This window comes from Sapajus apella, unplaced genomic scaffold (genome assembly GCF_009761245.1).
Source record: "Sapajus apella isolate SASKATOON/1434 unplaced genomic scaffold, GSC_monkey_1.0 scaffold134, whole genome shotgun sequence".
Taxonomy (NCBI): domain Eukaryota; kingdom Metazoa; phylum Chordata; class Mammalia; order Primates; family Cebidae; genus Sapajus; species Sapajus apella.
Window position 1 is genome coordinate 2,294,105 of NW_022437074.1, and position 16,636 is coordinate 2,310,740.

The following is a 16,636-nucleotide window of genomic DNA, read 5'->3' on the forward strand; positions in this document are numbered from 1 at the left end:
AGCAACATCTGCACAACAAAAGATAATGTAAAATCACCTGACATATGAGACCTGTAGATGAATGGAAGTCAAACTATTGAGACCTGGTTTTTAAAATGTATGATGCACTGTCATAGTGTAAATAAATTTATGCAAATCATGTTTATGATATAGTATCATAAAAACAGAGCTAAAATCCTAAGAAAGATCTTAATGAACAAGGCAGGCAAACATCATGCTGGATACCTAAATTGAAAAAAAAAATGCTTTATTATTAAGAAAAATGATCGGAATATAAAGTTTCAGGCAGGTAGCATTATTAGACAATATAATCCTTTGCTGTAGGGTTAACGTTTTTAAAATACATTTATTTTTAGGCATTTCATTTTTGTTATTTTATTGCTTAATGCCTGGAAAAAGCCAGGAGCATATCTGTTTGTTCAAAGGAAAACTTGGATATTCAGTTGGCTCCAGCTGGAAAGAGGAAAAAGCACAGATCTTTTGATTTTATAAATCTTTTTCATATTTCAAAATACAAAATCCCAGCTCAGTGGAAGCCATAATCTCCATGTTAAAACTTTTTTTTTCTAAAATTAAAAATAGAGAAGGGAAAAAAATCAGGGTTTTTGCAACAGATTATATGGAATAGTGACCGAAACCTCCTCCACAGTTCATTCTAAGCAGCAACGGACACCTGTGTGGAGCCCAGGCTTTGTCTCATTGTCATCACAGCCTCCCAGTACCACCTGCAAATGGGAAATATCAGCAAGCTGGATGCATGCAGTTGTGCTTTTAGACTTCCCTCCTTTTTCACAGGACATTTCCTTCTCTCTCCTCCCTTCTCTCCTCCACTTCTTTCTTTATTCATTCTTCTCTTCAGCCCCCCACACTCTCCCCCAGCAGAGACAGCCCAAGTGCTGAGGATACACCCACTGACCCCAGCTTTGTCAGAGCACACTCAAGGTCAGCACCTGGGGGTCAGAGAATTTCTCTGCATTCCAGCACTGCTCTTTGCCATCTGGGTAAGGTCACCCCTCTATTTGCACTTCTGAATACAGAAGAGATTTAACAGGAGCACCACTGCAGGCACCTTCCATTTCTAACAGTTTCCAATGCCTCTAAGAACAACAAGACTTGGAAATGCAAAAGTAAAAAGCTAATGGTGGTATTCCCAGGGCCAGATAAATTCTAGGCCTTTGTTATTCCAGAGCAGAAGGAAAACCCTGAAATAGAAGAGGAGATGGGTAGAGGAGACCTAAGGCACAATCTGGCATAATCATTCCCACAGAAAGAGGTGCAGTGCAGGGAGACTTGGAAAGGATGAAGCAAAAGACACAGGGAGAGACAGCAGGCAATTAGAGGCAGTTTGATAAGACATTGGCTTCGAAAAAAATACTTCTAGTGCACAGGAAGAAACTAGTGTAAGATGTTGCCAATTTAGATGAAGAAGTGATACACGGAGTTTGAAGTGCCTTGCACTTGTTTATGCATCAAAAAAATAACACCATTTATTTAGTGCCCAGCATTGGTGATGGTCCAGGAATACAGGCGCTATCATAATAATGCTTCCTCACTCTCTAAGGACCATAACAAAATGCTATGATTTCACAACACAGGGTCCTCTCCTGGCTGAAACATATGCAAATGTATCTGCATTAATATGAATACCAACTAACTAGAACAATGGCTAGAAAGGCATTTTCTGCCTGTTCTGAGCCTCATACTTGATGGTACTTTAGGGATGGAAAGGTGGAAATTATTATTGCAGCGTAGCCAGTTCTGATGGGGCTGTGTTGATTTATGAGTCAGCCCAGCAGGCTATCCTATACAAAGAAAACCTCCTGCTTACATTTCTGGAACTAGAATCCTCCGGTAGGCACAATTGTACTAGAATACAATCACCAACACTTGTGATTCCCTTATTATTTTCAGAACTACATAGAGACCGCTGGGGAGAGATAGCAAGGGGAGAAATGCCAGATGTAGGTGATGGGGAGGAAGGCAGCAAATCACACTGCCACGTGTGTACCTATGCAACAATTTTGCATGTTCTTCACATGTACCCCAAAACCTAAAATGCAATAAAATAAATAAATGGGGGGAAAATAAGAGAAGAAAGAAATTACTAGTGGCTCGTTGGCATCTATAAATCCAATATAGAAAATTTTAATAATTCAAGCTGTTTTCTTGCAGAACTGTCAGGTTGTGCGACATCAAGTTTACAAGCCTTAATTCCCTTTCCAAAATAAAAGAAACATATTTTTCCTGCAACTTACTGCAGTGAAGAAAAGAATAAAACTTCCCAGTTCCCCACCTCTATTATCTATGATTCACTCTAGCTATTAGAAATAGCACAAATGTTCGGTTATTTCTGTCAACTATTCCTACCTCTTGGGATGAGCTTGCGCACAATTCCCTCTAAATCAACTTACTTTACATTATAGAGGGTGTTTATCTTGGCACTGTAAAACTCATGGTGGAAGTCTCCTAAACAGCACGTCTTCTCACAAATCCCTTTGGTCACCTTTATCATAATAACCTTATTGAGCCCAACAGGTGAAAAACAACCTCTACTAAATCTCCACATTAACATATGTGCATGCTGGGTAACCATATTGATGTATGGCTCATATGTAACACTTCAGAAAAATAGTGCAGCTGTGTCTTTCCATAATAAACATTCAGGAATATGGAGAGCATTTCATTTCAATCAGTGTTGCCTTGAAAATCTCCCAAGGAGATTGATAACATGTAACTGAAGACTTTAAATTATTAATTGTTGTCATGGGCTAAAGTAAAATGTGAAATCAGGATGAAAGCCCACAGTGAAGCCAAGTTTACAGGAACTATTGCAAAATTATGGAAAACAGAAATACAGTAACAATAATTCAACAATATGGTAGATTAAATGTGGAACCCATACCGGCAAGAAAAATCATATCCAGTTTCTGGCTTTTAGGGTTTTAGGAAAGCAATTTATTCTTTTTTTAATTAGAAAAGACAGCAGGGATATGTCCAGCTTAATCTTTCTTTTTTTGCCCTGGAATTAAGGAGGACAAGAGAGAAGAAGCAGATAATTTACAAGATATCAAAAGTGTCATTTTTATCTCTCAAGAAGGCTTTGGCTCTGTTAAAAGTCAAATAAAAAAGTCAAAAATGTATAGAAAATTTTGGCTGTCTACTCAGAAATAGAAATAGTCATTTCTCAGAAATCATATAATCGTTTGTGGATATTTATTTATTTAAGACAGAGTCTTGCTCTGTCACCCACGCTGGAGTACAATGGCGTGATCTCTGCTCACTGCAACCTCCGCCTCCCAGGTTCAAGGGATTCTCCTGCCTCAGCTTCCCAAGTAGTTGGGATCACAGGTGTGTGTCACCACGCCATACTATTTTTTTGGTTTAGTAGAGACATGGTTTTGGCACGTTGCCCAGGTTGGTCTCAAACTCCTGAGCTCAGGCAATCCTCCCGCCTCAGCCTCCCAAAGTGCTAGGATTACAGGCATGAGCCACTGCACTCAGCCAGTTTGTGGATCTTTAAAGAAGAGTAAAAGAAAACTGTGAGAAGGTGTTAGCAAGGACCTTTATGTATTAATATAAATATTAAATATAAATATGAACATAAGCATTTCTTCCTAAACATCCAAGGCTGTTAGGTACTTATGTTCGTTCCCACTATCTGCTTACACTGAAGGTTGGGACCTGACATCCTGTAACAGCAAAGTCGAAAGTAGTGTAGCTTTGGTCTCCTACTAAAGCAGCTGCCCCTCTGCTGAGGGCTTCACCATAATTCCCCCAGCACTGAACAGTGCCAGGGCCCAGAAACCACTGTTCCTCCTTCTGTGGACAAAGCCACAGACAGCAAGTGGGTTAGGGACACAGTAAAAATAATTTCTTCCGCCCACAGCTGGTGCATGCTGACTGAATATCTGTACATGAGTTTTGTATCCACATACAGCATAGCTGGGCTCTGGTCCCCTTCTGAACTGACAGCCCTGGTATTCTCACCGCCTTCACTCATCAGCCCTGTTCATGCTGCAAGGTCAGTAGCCTCAGACTCCCTGGAATTAGAAATTCTGCCCTAGCCTCTTCTTGGTTTATATATGCCTCAGATATGTTTTACACCATCTCCAAAATTGTAACCTTATTTTAAAGCAGGCTTCTGCCAGAGTCATTGGGATTATAGTCTTATTAAATGAATGCTGAATACATGGCTATATCGCCTTAAGAAGCCTTGGATCTATTATCTTATTTTGTTGCAGTGCTATGGGAAACTCGAGGGACCACAATCAGACGGTGATTGGTAGTGGTTTACCCTCTCTGACTTCAGTTTCTGCCTCTGTAACATGAAGGAGGTTGAACCGGACACTTCCCAGGTCCTTCCTGAGCTATAATCCTAGTTACTATGCCCAGAGGCATTCTGGAATGATTTGGGTCCCTGTGATGAGGATGCCAGAGGGTCATAAGCATATTTTTTCAATCAGTTAAAGAACTTCTATGTAGTAGACGTATTTCTGTATCCATCCATACAGCACTTACTATGGGCCAATGTTCCAAGTACTGAACAAAATTTAACCTATTTACATTTTTATTTGCAGATTCTGAAGATGCAAGGAATGAAAGAAAAAGCCATAAATCATATCCAGTTGATTCTGTTTCACCTATATGGTCTTTTAAGAGGTTCAAATTTGAATGACACTGGGTAAAATCCAGCACTCCAGTAGAGTCCATTCTCCACCACTCATTAATCATTTCCCACCCAGTTCCTGTATGTGTCTGCAATGAGAAAGTATCTGCCGAGCACCTGGAAGGGGGCGCAGGAGGACCTGACAGTTTCTTACTAATCATTGGAATATTTTCTTATTTTGTTTAGTAATATGGGAAATGAAACAGAAAGGAGAATATGGGATGGTCATGTGGAAATTGACCAGGTTCAGAGACCAGCTTGAGACAACTAGAGAGACCAGAATTTGAAAAAGTATGCTAGGAAGCCATGTGCCTGATCAGTTTCTGTTTTTTACATAGTATAATGGAAATACAAGGGACCACAGCTACAAAACGAGAAGTTCGAATGTCAGCCACAGAAAAGAAGTGAAGTTACAGTGAAGGAAATAGTAGAGTTTATTCAATGCTATAGAAGACATTAAGCATGATGACCTTATGGAAGGTGCCAATATCATTCATGAATGAGGGGACTGGCCAGGAGTGTGTAAATGCCACCCAGCAATGCAGAAGTAGGAGGCTGCATATCTTCTACCTAATGTATGCATTGAAATGGAATATGTTACAAAGGCGTATAAGAGAGTGCTGATTTGTAAAAATTAACAGGGAGCTAGGATAGTGCCAACCCTTCTTCTGGCCACTGCAGTTCATGACAAATGGAAGAAAGAAAAACCTTCCAATGAAGAGCTGGTATCAGTCACTTGTAACTCACTATCGACAGTAGAGACTGTTTCTTCTCTGAAGATATTCGCAAATCAAATCTTAAGCCCCCCTTTAGATCTTGAAAGCAGGTAGCTTGTCTGTTGTGAATGGCAGCAAACCTCAAAATGCATCACTTGCACAGTTCTGGAGACTCCCTCCTGTTGGCCTCCAGAGCACTCTTGCCCCATTTTCTTCACATCCTTGGAGCCTTTCCTGCTCACTCTACTTTGGATAATTCTCTTCTTCCTCCCACTGCTGAATGTCAGGCTTTTCCAGAGATTTGCTACAGCCTTGTTGTCAGTAGTCCAGTACAGGTTTGTCTCTTTGCAGCACAAAAGAATTTGAAAATGAGACTATAGCGAAAGTATAGCAGCTTTATCGTGGAGCAAAAGCAAGCATACACGCAGCAGAGGAGTGTGCGTGTGCTTGAAAGAATGAGCTGTGAACAACATAGTCGGGACTCAAATAATATATGGGTAAGCATTATGAAGTCACAGAATATTCTATAATAAGGGGAAGGAGTTTCTGGAAAATGGGTAGGCAATTCCCAGAATCAGGGGTGCCACCCTTTTCTTGACTAAATGTGATCAATCTGGTCATGGCATCAGATGCATGATAAAAGTGATAGGCTCCCCCATGCAAACTTTATGGTAATAATGTCATACATTTTCTGATAAAAGGATCAGCATTAGATCAAGTTCTTGGCCATTTTGGATTTAACCAGTTGTGGCCTGTTTCATCTTTGTTACAATCTTAACCGGTGCCCAAAGCAGGATGACTGCGATCTGTCTTCATTGTTACAGCCTGTTGTAAGAGTTCCTTTCTACTAGAGGGCAGAGCCTTGGGCTAACCTGTTTGGCCCTTATGTTTTGCTTTTGCCACTGGCAAGTAATCATGCCTGTTCCCCCAATAATTACACGCCACAGCGTTCTCTTCCTTCTCCACCTTGGGTGGTATCTTCTATTCCTGTGGTGTCACCCATGTGCCAATGACATCTAGAGGCATCTATGATCTATGGTTCTCCAGACCCATGTGTCCAGCATCACCATGCAAATTCTTAATTTCGTAATTAATTCTTAATTTTTCTGGAGGATACATCCCCAAAGTTGTAGAAGCTTCTGAGCCTACAAAATCTGAATCAACTCTTTCTCTCCTTAATGCAGGTCTCCCTTCCATGCAGCAAATCGCCCCTTCCTATTAACCTTGTTCCCTAAATATCTCTCAAATATAAGAGGAGTTCATCCCTGTGGCTACTGCTGTATGTCAGGCTCTCATAATTCCTCCTAGAGTTTGCTGCTAAAAGCCCCAAACACGAGTCTCCATACCTCATCCTGTCCTCTTCAATTCCATTCTACACACCAAAGGTACTGTGAGTTTTCTGAAATTGAAATCGACCCATATCATTTCTCTAATAAGAATTATTTAATGATTTTTGTCTTCAATTTTAATTTAAGGCCTTGGCATAAAATACAAGGCCTTTGGTGATCCAAGCATTGTCCATCTCTTGCTGCTTTACACACATGAGAAAACCTCAATTACTTATAGTTTTCTAAACATACCACACCCGCTTACACCTCCAGGCAGTGCTTATGCTGGCCCTACCTGGTGCATCCTCACCCTACCCAAGCTGAACATGCCATCTTCCAAGTCCTGTGGTCCTGCCCATCCTTCAATGACTCAGTTCAGACAAGAAACCCTTCAAAAAGCTTACCCCACTTCCCCACCTCCTAACATGAGCACCCTCCATCTGAAACTGTGTGCCTCTTCTTAATGCTCATTATATCTTGAACATGTTTTAATAGCATTTATGTCATTCGGTGTAACTGTCCATTCCCCCATAGCACTGTGATCTTCTGGGAAGCAACCTTATTCTTTTGTTTGTCCTCAGAACTTGACAAACTTTGGGAGGCAGTTTGGAACTTTATAAATGCCAACTGAATGGACTAAATGGAGAGAAATGGATGGAAAAAGATGCAAGTCACACTGTGTCTCTTCAAACTTTTCCCTTAATTCATCTTGTTCATAAATACAAGGATGTTATAACACTGTCTGGTGCATGGTAGCGATTCAATGCTTAGTGGATGGCAGAAAACATTCTAGTAGTTATTCTACTAGATGCTGGCATTGTAGTCTTCTATAGGATCAAAAGTGGCATTAGTACATTTATCTTTTTGCATGGGCAGAGACTCTACTTTAGCAAGGATGAAATTCAACACAACACTATACTCTAAAAAAGTGAAAACATGGAGTTTGTTCAGGCCAGTTATTCTGGAAAATCGCCTGTTCTGAGGAAAAAGGGGAGAAAAAGAGGAGTAACCAGCCAGATCAAGTAGCATAATATCATATTGGTTACCGGCTATTGAGGACTTGAAATGCTGGCCGTCTGAATGCAAAATACTTCATTAATAATTCTACTATTGATTACATGTTGAAGTTTTAATATTTTTGATATATTTAGTTAAAGGAAATAACTTTATTCAAGGTAATTTCACCTTTTATGTTACTTATTTCAATGTTGCTGTATAAAACTTTAAAAATACGTATATAGCTCCCATTATATTTCTATAGAATAGAGCTGATCTAGAAGCTAGAAAACATACTTTTGCTACTATGCTAGCTATTTCTGTCTTTGGTAGCAAAGCTTTGGAGTTATGCATTCTTCTTTATTCAAAAGCGTTATTCTATTCACTTTTCCAATTGAATTCAACCAAAATGGTCTCATTCAAAACAGTGCCATCTACTGACAGAAAACAGTAATGGCTTGGAAAGAAACCCCTATTTGAGTCCGGGCATGGGAATGTCTCTCCTGCTTATATTTACAATTAAACAAAAATACAGCAAACCCAGAGGAAGATTATTGTATCAGCTGCTATATTTCAATATCTGATGGTTCCATACATTCATCTGCCTTCTTTTTATGTCTCTTTATTTTAAATAGCACAGGACAGCAGAAGCTCAGTCCTCAGCTCAGACCCTCTGGGCAGGTGCATGCCTGATTGATGATGAAGGGAGAGATGGCGGCCCCAAGCATTTTCTGTAAGAGGTACCATTTCTTAGTTGTGCATTCTCTGTCTTGAGCAGATCCTCCTTTGGGACATTATAGTGCTTGGAGCCTGCCTCTCTGGCTTAAGATAATTTTTAACACTTCCAAGTGAAGTCTCCAAACTGATTTTTACTCTTGAACACATTCTAAACAACTTAAACCTTAGTTGCAATTTCTTAATGACCCCTTTGGAGCCTTTTCCCATAGCACATTTGCAGCATCTGCCCTGGGGGACAGAGGAATAGGGAGCAAGATGGTCCTTTGATAGAGATATTTTGAGACTACCCACCTTCCTTCTCAAGCACATTCAAAACAATACTCAAAACAGAAGAGATTTTACATGGTGCTTTGGAAATATATTTTCAAAAATTGCATGAGCTTTTAATTTATTAGTGGCAAAACACTTTCCATGGACAATATCACATATCTTTTTTTAGTTTTTGAGACTGACTCTGGCTCTGTCACCAGGCTGGAGTGCAGTGGAGGCAATCTTGCTTCACTGCAACCTCCACCTCCTGGATTCACACTATTCTCCTGCCTCAGCCTCCCAAGTAGCTGGGACTAACAGGCGCACACCACCACACCCAGCTAATTTTTGTATTAGACGAGGTTCATCACATTGGCCAGGATGGTCTCGATCTCTTGACCTTATTATCTGCCCGCCTCAGCCTCTCAAAGTGCTGGGATTACAGGTGTGAGCCACTGCGCCTGGCCAATATTGCATATCTTAAAAGAGAATTACTAGTTAAGAACAATCAGCTTGATTGGTCTTATTAATCAAAAATTAATGCTAGTCATCTTGCATAATTATACATGTATGTGTGCAAACATGGCTGTGCATACACACACACTTCTTTCCACTCCCATCAACACAAAGCATTCATTCTGTGAAATGGGATTACAGGTGATTTTGCTAATTTCCCTCTTTATGGTTTTCTATGTTTTCTAAATTTTCCACAGTCAATATGATTAACATGTATTAAGTTAGCAATATTAAAAATCAAAAAAGTATAATGGAAGAAAGAGAAGAAAGAAAAAGCAGAAGGAAGAAGTTGGGAGAGAAGAATGAGAGAGAGGTAGAGCAGCAGCAGAGAGGGGAACAGATAGAAAGAGGAAGAGAGGAAAAGAGAGAGAGCATACTCAGTGAACTGCTGGCTCAAGCCTACACCTGTCAGAACAGGAAGTCAGTCATCCTGAAAGCCCTTCTCTCAGACAGCTTAGAGGACGCATTTAGGAAAATTCTATAATGCACTTACATGCCATGCATCTGCTCTCTTAAAAGATATTCTCCCCAGAAGAAATGGATAGTAGTTTATGCAGAAAAGGTCATTCTTTTTCTTTTTTTTAATTATACTTTAAGTTTTGGGATATATGTTCAGAACATACCGGTTTGTTAACATAGGTGTACACGTGCCATGGTGGCTTGCTGCATCCATCACCCCGTCATCCACATTAGGTATTTCTCCTAATGTTACCCCTATCCCCCATCCCCTGCTATCCCTACCCTAGCCCCATACCTCCTGACAGGCCCCAGTGTGTGATGTTCCCCTCCCTTTGTTCAAGTGATCTCATTGTTTAACACCCACTTATGAGTGAACATGTGGTGTTTGGTTTTCTGTTCTTGTGTCAGTTTGCTGAGAATGATGGCTTCCAGCTTCATCCATGAGCCTGCAAAGGCATGAACTCATTATTTTTAATGGATGCATGGTATCCCATGGTATATATGTGCCACAATTTCCTTGTCCATTCTATCATTGATGGGCATTTGGGTTGGTTCCAAGTCTTTGCTATTGTGAACAGTGCCACAATAAACATATGCATGCCTTTATAATAGGATGATTTATAATCCTTTGGATATATACCCAGTAATGGGATTGCTGGGTCAAAGGGTATTTTTATTTCTAGATTTTTAAGGAATGGCCACACTATCTTCCACAATGTTTGAACTAAATTTTTTTTCTTTTTTTTTTCTTTTTTTCCATTTATTTATTTTATTGCATTTTAGGTTTTGGGGTACATGTGAAGAACATGCAAAATTGTTGCATAGGTACACACATGGCAGTGTGATTTGCTGCCTTCCTCACCATCACCTACATCTGGCATTTCTCCCCTTGTTGTCTCTCCCCAGCTCCCCACCCCCAACCGTCCCTCCCCTATTTCCCCCCAACTGACCCCAGTGTGTAGTGTTCCCCTCCCTGTGTCCATGTGTTCTCATTGTTCAACACCCGCCTATGAGTGAGAACATGCGGTGTTTGATCTTCTGCTCTTCTGTCAGTTTGCTGAGAATGATGGTTTCCAGGTTCATCCATGTTCCTACAAAGGACCCAAACTCATTATTTTTGATGGCTGCATAATATTCCATGGTGTATATGTGCCACATTTTCCCTACCCAATCTGTCGTCGATGGGCATTTGGGTTGGTTCCAGGTCTTTGCTATTGTAAACAGAGCTGCAATGAACATTCGTGTGCACGTGTCCTTATAGTAGAATGATCTGTAATCCTTTGGATATATACCCAGTAATGGGATTGCTGGGTCAAATGGAATTTCTATTTCTAGGTCCTTGAGGAATCGCCATACTGTCTTCCACAATGGTTGAATTAATTTACACTCCCACCAACAGTGCAAAAGTGTTCCTATTTCTCCACATCCTCTCCAGCATCTGTTGTCTCCAGATTTTTTAATGATCGCCATTCTAACTGGAGTGAGATGGTATCTCAATGTTGTTTTGATTTGCATTTCTCTGATGACCAGTGATGATGAGCATTTTTTCACATGTTTGTTGGCCTCATGTATGTCTTCTTTTGTAAAGTTTCTGTTCATATCCTTTGCCGACTTTTGAATGGGCTTGTTAGTTTTTTTCTTGTAAATCTGTTTTAGTTCTTTGTAAATTCTGGATATCAGCCCTTTGTCAGATGGGTAAACTGCAAAAATTTTTTCCCATTCTGTTGGTTGCCGATTCACTCTAATGACTGTTTCTTTTGCTGTGCAGAAGCTGTGGAGTTTGATTAGGTCCCATTTGTCTATTTTGGCTTTTGTTGTCAATGCTTTTGGTGTTTTGGTCATGAAGTCCTTGCCTACACCTATGTCCTGAATGGTTTTGCCTAGATTTTCTTCTAGGGTTTTTATGGTGTTAGGTCTTATGTTTAAGTCTTTAATCCATCTGGAGTTAATTTTAGTGTAAGGTGTCAGGAAGGGGTCCAGTTTCTGCTTTCTGCACATGGCTAGCCAGCTTTCCCAATGTTTGAACTAATTTACACTCCCACCAACAGTGTAAAAACATTCCTATTTCTTCATATTCTCTCCTGCATCTGTTGTCTCCTGATTTTTTAATGATTAATTGACATGAAGTGGTATCTCAATGTGGTTTTGATTTTCATTTCTCTAATGACCAGTGATGATGAGCACTTTTTCATATGTTTGTTGGCTGCATAAGTGTCTTCTTTTGAGAAGTGTCTGTTCATATACATTGCCCATTTTTTGATGGGGTTGTTTATTTTTCTTTATACTCATTCAAAACAAAGGCTGTTTAGTTGCTTCTACTATTGCCAAACATAAGGTCTAGCCAGAAGTTCTTTTTTTCTTTTTTTTTGGCATTGATTTTAATGCTGCTTCTCCAGCTCAGCCTTCAAATGCTCAAAGATAATACTGTAATTTTTTTAAAGACAACAACAAAATTAACATCCAAGCTCTGCATGGTTTCTTTCTACAAGGAGGCTCATAGGGATGGTTGTATGGTCAATGAAAATCAATACTTCAAGAATGATATTGACCTGCTAGCTAATGAACAACATTTCTAGGAAAAAGCAGGGTGCTCTCAAAATTCAAGCTGCATGCAAGTGTGTCAGGCATTTTTAAATGCACTTAATGTTAGAATCCTTACCGTGCACCATGACCTGCTTCCTCTGGACTAGCTACATCAGTATAAAAGACAAATTTACCTCCCAATGAATGGCCAGTGACAGTCTCTCCAAACCCAGGATCAGACCTGTGGACTGAGCAACAGTTTATGCTGATTGATGGCCTTTTGTAACTCTGCCTTAGAGGTTGTGACCATTTGAGAGTTCAAAATGGATGAAGTCAAACAGAACAGGCGCTCCTGTTCAATGAAGCAGAAAGACAGGACCAAGAAGCCAACAATTCTGTCAAAAAAGAAAATATTCTGCCCAGAATAATCTGTCAGGGTTTCAAAACTTGTGACACTTTTCATATCCAATGCATACAAAAATATCTATGATGAATGCAGACAAAACAAGTCATCATGTTTCTTTTACATTAGTACATAAAACTTTAAAAAATAAATAATCTATGCAGTCTTTTAACTCAGTAATTACACTTGCAGATAATTATACTTTGAAGTATTTATTATAATCTTTTTTCTAAAATTAAGTGGCCTGATAGACTACTACTTACAATTTTTTTAAATAGGAAATTAGTTATAAATTATAACTAGTTAAAATAATGTAACACCATGAAATCGTTAAAGATAACATTGGAGAATATATACAAATAGTAGAACAATGAAAAAAGATTTCCAAATTGATATCAATGTTATGTCACATATATGTATCAATATATGCAAGATATAAAGATTTCATAACATACAGACATAAATAGAAATATATATATATATAATATATGTACATCAAGAAAAAAATTTTCCACACCCTGAAGTGTGCACACCCGGCTTTGGAAAAGACTGACTTAGAGCAGAGGCCTATTCAGTGGTAGGAAGTTAAGCCTGCTTTCCATCTTTTCTTATACCAGGTGGCAACGTAATCCAGCTAGAGTAAAACAGGTGGTTAAGATGCTCAGTTCACAGTTCTTTGAACCTCACAGCAGCATTTGAGGGAGAAAGGGACACAATCCTATTTCCTCAGAGTTATCCAGCTAATGGGAAGCTGGATTAGTAGCTGGGCTTGATAATTTGTAAAGTAAAACACTAGAAAGCTAAATTTAAGTGTATAATCATTCTCCCACACTCAGTCTTTGTATTCAAGACAGAGACACTAGACAACCTATACTCTGAGGCAATTGGTTCCTGATCGCAAACAGTAGTTGCCAATTTTGAGTGCCTCTTAGGTAACAAATCATGGGTTCTATAACGGGTGTATAGACTAATTCTCACTATACCTCTGCAAGTCATATTCATCTCACTTTCTGCAGAAAGAAGGTTGAAGTGAAATATTATAAGGTCATTATTTTGTCTAAAACATATTCATGAATCTCTACTAGTTGATAATCCTTACTCTTCTTATTTATTATTTTAAAAAGTAATATCAAAAAAGTAATATACTGTGTCCGTTGGCAACCAGTATAAATCCAAGCAGAGATTGATTCGATGACCAACCTTCCATCACACAGAAATAAACAGCAGGGAGTCAAACTGGAATTGAGCTTTCTGTTCCCTCTGGACCATTAGTCACACATTCTACCAAATAATTATTGATGGAATCAGAAACTTTGTATTCTCTTTCTTAGCAAAGTCTCAGTATTCAGTACATTCTCTATTTCTTCACTTGAAAAGGGCAGAACATTAGAATACTATATGGTTCTGAGTCACTGAGCCCAAGGAGGGGGCGCTGGGCCCTGGGGTGGGGAGATGAGACCAAACTCTTGCGACACTTTGGAGCTGGAACCCAACTCCTGACACACATGCCCTGGAGCGCCACCTGCCACGTGGGCCGAGCCACAAGGGTCCCGGGATCTCCAGAAGGACCAGTGCCTTGGGGTGGGAAGTGGCGGCATTGGCCCTAGTCCGAGGCCCGGCTGCGCTCAGGATGTCTCCTCCCCAGCCTGGCAAACCGACAAGTGGTGAGCCCCAGAGGTGGCTCTGCCCCGTGCTTTTTGCGCCTTGTTTTGGGCACGTGGTGGCCTACCAGGTACCCCCACGTGGCTGCGCTGCCTCTTTTAGGGGCGGGGTTGTCTCGCTGCGAAAGGAATAACGTTCATGAGAAATCCAAGGCAGGAAAAAATCAAGGTGACCCCAAGAAAATGGCTCCTCCTTCAAAGGAGGTAGAAGAAGATAGTTAAGATGAGGAAATGTCAGAAGATGTAGAAAGTGATAGCAGTGGAGAAGGGGTTGTCATACCTCAGAAGAAAGGCCAGAAGGCTGCTGCGATCCTGCCAAAGAAAGTAGTAGTTTCCTCAACAAAAAAGGTTGCAGTTGCCACACCAGTGAATGAAGCAGCTGTCACTCCAGGCAAAAAGGCAGCAGCAACACTTGTCAAAAAGATAGTTACACCAGCCAAAGCAGTCGCCATACCTGTCAAGAAGGGAGCCACACCAGGCAAAGCATTGGTAGCAACTCCTGGTAAGAAGAGTGCTGCCACCCCAGCCAAGAGGGCAAAGAATGGCAAGAATGCCAAAAAGGAAGACAGTGATGAAGAGGTGGAGGAGGGCAGTGAGGAGGATGATGAGGATAAGGATGAATTTGAACCAACAGTGGGGAAAGCAGCAGTTGCTGTCCCTGCCTCAGAGGATGAGGATGATGAGGATGATGATGAGGAGGAGGAGGATGGTGATGAAGACAACGACTCTGAAGAGGAAGCTATGGAGACCATGCCAGCCAAAGGAAAGAGAGCTGCAAAAGCTGTTCCTGTGAAAGCCAAGAACGTGGCTGAGGATGAAGATGAAGAAGAGGATGATGAGGACGAGGATGATGATGAAGATGAGGATGAAGATGAAGATGAGGAAGATGATAAGGAAGAAGAGGAAGAAGATGAGGAAGAGCCTGTCAAAGAAGCACCTGGAGAAGGAAAGAAGAAAATGACCAAACAGAAAGCAGCTCCTGAAGCCAAGAAACAGAAAGTGGAAAGCACAGAACCGACCACAGCTTTCAATCTTTTTGTTGGAAATCTAAACTTTAGCAAATATGCTCCTGAATTAAAAACTGGTATCAGCGATGATTTTGCTAAAAATAAGCTTGCTGTTGTGAGTGTCAGAATTGGTATGACTAAGAAATTTGGTTATGTGGATTTTGAATCTGCCGAAGACCTGGAAAAAGCCTTGGAACTTACTGGTTTGAAAGTCTTGGCAATGAAATTAAACTAGAGAAACCAAAAGGAAAAGACAGTAAGAAAAAGCAAGATGCGAGAACACTTTTGGCTAAAAATCTCCCTTACAAAGTGACTCAGGATGAATTTTAAAAAGTGTTTGAAGATACTACTGCAGAGATCACATTAGTCAGCAAGGATGGGAAAAGTAAAGAGATTGCTTATATTGAATTTAAGACAGAAGCTGATGCAGAGAAAACCTTTGAAGAAAAGCGGTGAATGGAGATCAATGGGCGATCTATTTCCCTGTATTATACTGGAGAGAAAGGTGAAAATCAAGACTATAGAGGTGGAAAGAATAGCACTTGTAGTGTTGAATCAAAAACTCTGGTTTTAAGCAACCTCTCCTACAGTGCAACAGAAGAAACTCTTCCGGAAGTACTTGAGAAAGCAACTTATCAAAGCACCCCAGAACCATACTGGCAAATCTAAATGGTATGCATTTATAGAGTTTCCTTCATTTGAAGATGCTAAAGAAGCTTTAAATTCCTGTAATAAAAGGGAAATTGAGGGCAGAGTCATCAGGCTGGAGTTGCAAGGACCAAGGGGATCACCTAATGCCAGAAGCCAGCCATCCAAAACTCTTGTTTGTCAAAGGCCTGTCTGAGGATACCACTGAAGAGACATTAAAGGAGTCATTTGAGGGCTCTGTTCTGGCAAGGATAGTCACTGACTGGGAAACTGGGTCCTCCAAAGGGTTCGGTTTTGTAAACTTCAACAGTGAGGAGGATGCCAAAGCTGCCAAGGAGGCCATGGAAGATGGTGAAATTGATGGAAATAAAGTTACCTTGGACTGTGCCAAATCTAAGGGTGAAGGTGGCTTTGGGGGTCATGGTGGAGGCAGAGGTGGCTTTGGAGGATGAGGTGGTGGCAGAGGAGGCCAAGGAGGATTTGGTAGCAGAGGCCGGGGAGACTTTGGAGGGCGAGGCAGCTTTCAAGGAGGCAGAGGAGGAGGAGGTGACCACAAGCCACAAGGAAAGAAGATAAAGTTTGAATAGCTCCTGTCCCTCTGCTTTCCTTTTCCATTTGAAAGAAAGGACTCTTGGGTTTTTACTGTTACCTGATCAATGACAGCCTTCTGAGGACATTCTAAGACAGTATACAGTCCTCTGGTCTCCTTGGGAATTGGTATAGATA

The 16,636-nt window shown here is 40.5% G+C and overlaps 1 pseudogene across 1 annotated transcript in view; it reads left to right on the forward strand.

The window, feature by feature from the left end:
* Positions 1-16,502, forward strand: part of LOC116539851 — a 49,996-nt pseudogene extending 33,494 nt beyond the window's left edge. The window contains exons 5-7 of the transcript XR_004264218.1: positions 860-1,001; positions 8,342-8,439; positions 14,327-16,502. The product of XR_004264218.1 is annotated as a nucleolin-like (transcript). The remainder of the gene's footprint in view (positions 1-859; positions 1,002-8,341; positions 8,440-14,326) is intronic.
* The last annotated feature ends 134 nt before the right edge of the window (positions 16,503-16,636 follow it).